This window comes from Myotis davidii, unplaced genomic scaffold, assembly GCF_000327345.1.
Source record: "Myotis davidii unplaced genomic scaffold, ASM32734v1 scaffold651, whole genome shotgun sequence".
In the NCBI taxonomy this organism is placed as follows: Eukaryota; Metazoa; Chordata; class Mammalia; order Chiroptera; family Vespertilionidae; genus Myotis; species Myotis davidii.
Window position 1 is genome coordinate 1,670,535 of NW_006283994.1, and position 6,796 is coordinate 1,677,330.

The window sequence follows — 6,796 nt, forward strand, 5'->3', positions numbered from 1 at the left end:
CTGGCGGGGTGAGGGTCCTGGGAGCAGGAGGGCGTGGCCGGCAGACAACAGTGACACAGGGGTAGACAGTGGGACAGGCTCGCTCGCACATCTCGCCGCCACCCCCCATCCCCCCCTGAATAGAGGTGTCATGGCCAGAGACTCTGAGCCACCTGGGCCACAGATGGGGCCTGCCCTGCCCCGGGGGGAGGGTTCCGGTGAAACAGAATAACCGACTTGGCCACGCATTGTAACGCCGGGCTCAGAGCAGCTTTCCTTAGCCTCAGTGCGACCCGTTGTAAGCTCCCCTTTCTCGCCAGGCCTCAGTTTCTGCTTCCATGAAAGGAGGAGATTTGATTTAACCCATTGTTTATCCATCCATCTATCTGTTCACCCCCACATCCAATTACCCATCCATCCGTCCACCCTCCCACCCGATTATCCAGCCATCCTGATGAACAGGCATCATTTAAAGGGCTGTTCTAAGAGATGGTGACAACGTCTTGTTTTCCATACCTCTCTGCGTCCCTGCAGCCCACAGACACTTTCCTGCCTCCTGTGTTCAGGCGAGCTCTCTGCTCAGAAACCTCCCTTTCCCATCATGGCTGCTGGCGCCTTCCCTCCTCTGCCCACCTGTGGATTGTGGCAGGGCTTGGTTTCAGGCTGCCCCAGGGCCTGCAGGCTCGCTCCGGGCACGGCCCTTAGTCCCGAAGGGAGACTCTCAGACACCAAAGCTGGATGCTCCTGACGCCAGTGAGGCCTCTAGGCCTCTCCTCTCTGGTTGGAGCGGAGCACCAAGGCCCACCCCCCCAGCACCAAGGCCCACCCCCTCACCCCAGGATCTCGGTTCCCACCTGGAGCCACCGCTCTCAGGGAGAACCATGTAGCCTTATTCTGAGCCCAGAGCTGGACAGACACTCGCTTAGAGGCCCGCCATGGTGCAGCGCCCTCTTCCCCAGCCCACGGTCCCACCTCTGCCTCCTGGCTCAGCCATCCTGCATTCAGCGTGGACTGCAGCGCCCCAATCTGTGGTTGGGGAAGTGGCCTCAGGCAGAGCGCGGGGTGGCTGTGGGCTCACCCCACGGTTTCCCATTTCTCGGGGAGCACAGTTTTGTGCTGCCTGGAAGCCGCTGCCTCCTAGATTTTGTCCAGTTTGATGGACGTTTATGGTGGGAGGGCTGGCGGCGCACCCCTACGCCGCCCCGGCCAGTGGCAGACGTTTGCCGGCAGCCATAGGGGGTTGCTTCTTCAATACGGTTTTCATTTCGGAGCCATTTTATTTACTTATTTGGAATCATTGTAGAGCGACAGAAAAGTTGCAGAGAGAGTGCAGAGAGCTCCCCTGTGCCCTTCAGCCAGCTTCCCCGCAGTCACGTTGTACAGGCCCACCGTGCATTTGCCCAAGCCACGCCAGGAACGTTGCCGGAACAGTAACTACAGATTTCAGCTGATTTCAGCCGTTTTTCCATTCATTTCTCTTTACTGTTCTATAGTCCAATCCAGAATCCCACATGCTAGCTGCTCTATTTTATTTTTTAAAGAACAGTTTATTCATTTTTAGAGAGAGAGGAAGAGAGAAGAAACATCAAGGTGGGAGCGGAACATCGATCAGCTGCCTCCTGCACGCCCCCTATTGGGGATCAAGCCTGCAACCCGGGCATGTGCCCTGACCAGGAATCGACCAGCGACCTTTCTGTGCAAGGATGACATCTAACCCACTGAGCCACACCAGCCAGGGCTAGCAGCTCTATTTTAATAGCAGAAACTGGGAACCACCAAATATCTATCCACAGAGGATACGGAACTAAATCGTGGTGCATTTGTGAAATGAAATGCTACACAGCCATGAAAAGAAACGAATTACCGAGGCAGGCAACAGCATAGGCACATGTCACAGACACAGTGCTGAGTGAAAGGAGTCTGACGCAAGGGAGACTGATCCTCCATTTGTGAGAAGTTCATTGACGATGATGCAGGTCAGAACAGTCATTCCCGCTGTGGCAGGCAGGCCTGGGGTAACACGGGGCACTCTCAGCCTCCATAATCTCCTGCCCTGGACTGTGGGTGGGACCAGTGAGTTGCTTTTAGCTAACAGAACATGACAAAATGAGGGTGTTTCACATCTATAAATTAAGGTCCCAAATCAGCTTGATTTTGAGTAGGCCAGACTTAAATCAGATGGAAGCCTTAGAAAGAGATTTCATATATACATATATATATATATATATTTCTTTTTTTTAATTGATTTCAGGAGAGGGAGAGAGAGATAGATACATCAATAATGAGAGAGAATCATTGACCAGCTGCCTCCTGCACACCCCACACTGGGAGTCGAACCCACAACCTGGGCATATGCCCTGTCTGGAAATCAAACCGTGGCCTCCTGGTTCATAGGTCGACACTCAAACACTGAACCACGGCGGCTGGGCAAAAAGAAAGGCTTTTCTACTGGTTCAAAGAAGCAAGTTTCTGTGGCAGAAGCTGAGCGGGCCACATGGCAAAAGCAGCCCCTAGCTGACAGCCAGCAAGAAAACTGGGGCCCGGGTCCTACAACACAAGGGGCAGAATTCTGCCAACAAGTGTGAGATCTTGGAAGACAGCCCTGAGCGCCAGCTCGCATCACAGCCCAGCTGACACCCTGCCCGCAGCCGTGGGAGACCCCGAGTGCAGGACCCAGGAAGCCCAAGCTTGTGACCCATGGAGACTCTGAGATCGCCAGTGGATGCCGTTTCAAGCTGCTCAGCTTGTGGCCATATGTTACGCAGCTTAGGTAACTAATACACTGTTGGAGGGAGAGGGACTCAGAGGGGCATAAGGGGTTTCTGGGATGCTGGGAATGCTCTGTACCTGGATTCGCGTGGTGGTTATTAAGTAGTAAAACGTCATCAAGCTGTACACTTAAGATTTGTGCAATTTACTCTATGTAACTCGATAGAGCACTAGTCCCAGTTTTCCACCCCAGCCTCCCTCCCTCCCCACACCCACCACCTTCTCTTCCTTATCCAGGCACCTAGGACCACCAAGGCCTCCGTCCGAGGGCCAGGCACCCCCTCCCCTTCCCTCAACTCAGGCAGCATTTAGAGGGCAAAGGTGGCCGCTCTTTTCAAATGACCATCTTTCCAAACTATGTCACTCTCTCCTCCTCCCCCGCATCCAAAGGCCTCCAGTGGCCCAAGAGCCTGTGTGATTGGGCCAACCCAACCCAGCGCCCACTGGAGCAACCCCCATCCCAGCCACCTGCCTACCTCCGCCTCCTTCAGGTGGGATCTGTTCCGTTTGCTTCTGTTTCTGTGAGTTGCCACGTGCTGCTCTGAAGTTACTTCAAGTACTTTTTGGACACAGGCGAGTAGCCTTGCCTTCCTCTCCCCTCCTCCCTTCCCTGTCCATTTCCAGGCTCCTTAGGGTGAAGATCTGAAAGTGTGCTCACCTGTGTGCTTGCCGACGTGCACATGCGCACATCCCAGCTCGTTTAGCTCTAGGAGGCGCGTCTCACCCTCAGGTGCATGTGAGCCAGCGGGAGCTTTGTTAACACGTTGTGTGCCGGTAGCTTTTATCGCGCGCTAACAGGTGGCGCGGGCCATTTTTGCTAATTTTTTGCGCAAATGGCAACGTTCAGTAAAATTACGATAACTTTAGTTTACGTATTTATACGTTATCTGCATTCTACCGCTAGTCTATAAAAAAACGTATTAATACGTGTCCCGCGCTCTACTACACTGGTAGAACGTATAAATACGTAAAACGTGTAAACACGTTTCCCGCATACCATGTGTTAAGATGCAGACTCTGGCCCTGGGTCTGGGGAAATGGGCCTGACTCTGCCTGTCTAGCCAGCTCCCAGCTCCCAGGTCCCCTGATAGTCAGTCACGTGAGGACTGAGAAAACTTCAGACTCAGGACCCTCCAGCTCTTGCAAACTTTCTTCCTGAAATAAAGGCCGCTCGGGACTCTTGCCCCCTCCCCACGTGGGCGTCTGTGCTTGTTTCTCAATAAATTTCCACCTTTGCCATACAAAAAAACAAGCGCTACTGTTCTCTCTGGGGAGTGCGGGGTCTGGGCACAGGGTGGCTCCGTGCCTCTGGCCCCTGCCTTCTGCCCTGGCAGAGGGGCTGCAGCCGTCCCGAGGCCTGGCACCTGGAGTCAAAGGCAGGGAGCTCGGCCTGGTGGTACCAGGGCCCGCTCCGGTCCTGCTGGAAGGCTGTGGGAGAGACAAGCTTGGCTTCCTTCCTTCCTCCCTCCCTCCCTCCTTCCCTTCCTCCCTCCCTTCCTTCCTTCCTTCTTTCTTTCCTCCTCTGAGGATATTTTTTCATTGATTTTTTAGAGAGAGTGGAAGAGAGAGGGAAAGACAGAGAGAAACTTCGATGTGAGAGAAACACATTGATTGATTGCTTCTTGCACACGCCCTGACCATGGCCAGGGCTGGGGCTGAGAAGGATCCTGCAACTGAGGTATGTGCCCTTGACTGGAATTGAACCTGGGACCCTTCGGTCTGCAGGCCTACACTCTACCCACTGAACCAAACTGGCTAGGGCTCTTTGTAAAAAAATATATTTTTATTGATTTCAGAGAAGAAGGAAGAGGGAGAAGAGATAGAAACATCAATGAAGAGAGAGAATCATTGATCAGCTGCCTCCTGCATGACCCACACTGGGGATTGAGCCCATAACCTGAGCATGTGCCCTGACTGAGAATCAAACCCATGAGCTTCTAGTTTATACATCAACGCTACAACAACTGAGCCATGGCCAGCCAGGTAGGCTTGGCCTTTTGAGGTGCTAGCAATACCCCAAGTACCATGATGGCCACCTCTGCCATAGGAGAAGGCAGAAGTGCTGGGCAGGGAGAGAGCCCGAGGGGAAACTGGCTGCCGGGAGCCGGTCCATCCTTGCTGTTTCAAGGGACCTCGCATATATGGCATACTGTTCTTAATATGTTTGCTCACCTTCTGGGCACTATGTGTTTTAACCAAGGTCACCTCTCTGAGAAAGGTTGTTTCCCCAGGTAGGGATTTCCCCCTGAAGTTAGGGAGGGAATAAAACCCCTTAACTAAGGAGAAACTGGACAGAACCTAGAGACAGAACCTAGTGAGAGAACATGGCAAAAGATCCTGGACAGAACCTGGCTACGGAACTTGGCTGGAGAACCTAGACAGGACCTGGCTGAAGAACCTGGCTACAGAACCTGGCGACCGAACCTGGCTGGAGAACCTAGCTGGAGATCCTAGACAGAACTTGGCTGGAGAAATGGCTACAGAACCTGGCTGGAGACCCTGACAAGAGAACCCGGCTATGATGATCACCTGAACACCGCCTCTGTGTCATTCCTTCTTCGCCGACTCCGTCCACACCTTTGGGGACCCCTGGACCTGCTGGGGTTGGACCCCAGCAACTGGCGACCTCCTTGCATTTGCACTGTGACATGAGGGGCTCCCAGCCTCGGTCTCCCCATCTTAACCGGGGTGGCTGAGCTTAGTAATCCCGGCTCTTGCAGGCTTGTCCCTGAGATGTGTCGGTGGAGGCTGGAACACCCAGAGATGCCCCAGCCTGGTGCAGGCAGACCTCGGCTCGGTGGCCGTCACGGTGGGTTTCTGGGGGCGGGGGTCCCTCCCTGCTATCCTAACCGGCCCACATGGGGCTGTTTTTCATGACACCATTGATCCAGCTAAACCAGGGAGATGCATTACATCTTCTCCCGAGGTCAGGGGTTGGGCAGCCCAGCTGGTAAACTGCCCGCGAGCCTGTTTTAAAGCCCTGCCCTGTGTTTGGGCGCCTCGGGGCCTGGCTCAGGAGCAGCCAGGCGGGTGGAGGCCGCTGAAGTTTGATACGGCTCTCAGGGCCCGCAGGGGCAAAGGGCTCCAGCCGAGGGCGGGGCAAATAGATCCATGGCAAACGGCCATGACCTGTGACCTCAGAGATGGCTTCGAACCGTGTCCTTAACATGCCCTAGTAAATCTGAGGGTGGACCTGCTTCCCAGGAGACCGTGGGGCTGGGGGTGGAAGGAGCAGGAAGGGATGGTCTGGGATGAGAGGCCGTGGCCCAGCAGGCTAGGCACCTAGCTCCCCTGGCCAGCTCGCTTGTCTGCTCTCCTTTGTCATCATGTCATGGGGTGCTGTCTTCACAGCTTGCTTTCCAGGCCCCATTCCTATTGGATCAGCCCTGATGGGGCGGGTTCCACAGGCCCACCTGGCGGCGGGGGAGGGGGAGGAAGACTGGGCTCAGACTTGGCCCAGGTGGCCCAGCTTACTTATTATTTCAAAAATAAAATTCCTTGGCCCAACTTTTGAGGTGCACTGTTGAGAAAATACAAATGGGGTAGTCTGGCTTGGGGACAAAATCGGGGGGGTCCGTTCAGGGGGGGGCAGGGCCCCAGAGGTGGCCAGGGGCCGCTCGGTACCCTATGGAGCCGCAGGTGGGTTTTAGCTCAGGTGGGGCATGACGTGATGCAGTTTGTGTTCAGAAAGCTCACACCAGGAGCCGGGGACGGGGAGCAGGGACGCTTGCGGGGCCAGAGTGGGCTGGTGTGAGGGAGCCGAGCCCTTGAGGTTCTGTCCCAGCACCACTCCCCGCCCCCGCCATCTTCCCAGCCACTCACCTCACAGTTCCTGGGGTCGGTCTGTCAGACCTGAGTTCAAATCCCACCCCTGTCCCTGACTGGCTGTGTGGACGTGGGCAAGTGCCTTCGCCTCTCTGAGCCTCAGTGTCCCCTCCTCACCGCTCCGTTCGAAAGGCCCGGCAGCACCTGGGGCAGAGCAGTGAGCGTGGCTGCCGTGTTGTCCGCCCCCCTGCGGGTGGCCCTGGTCTCCCTCTGCTGGACCCTC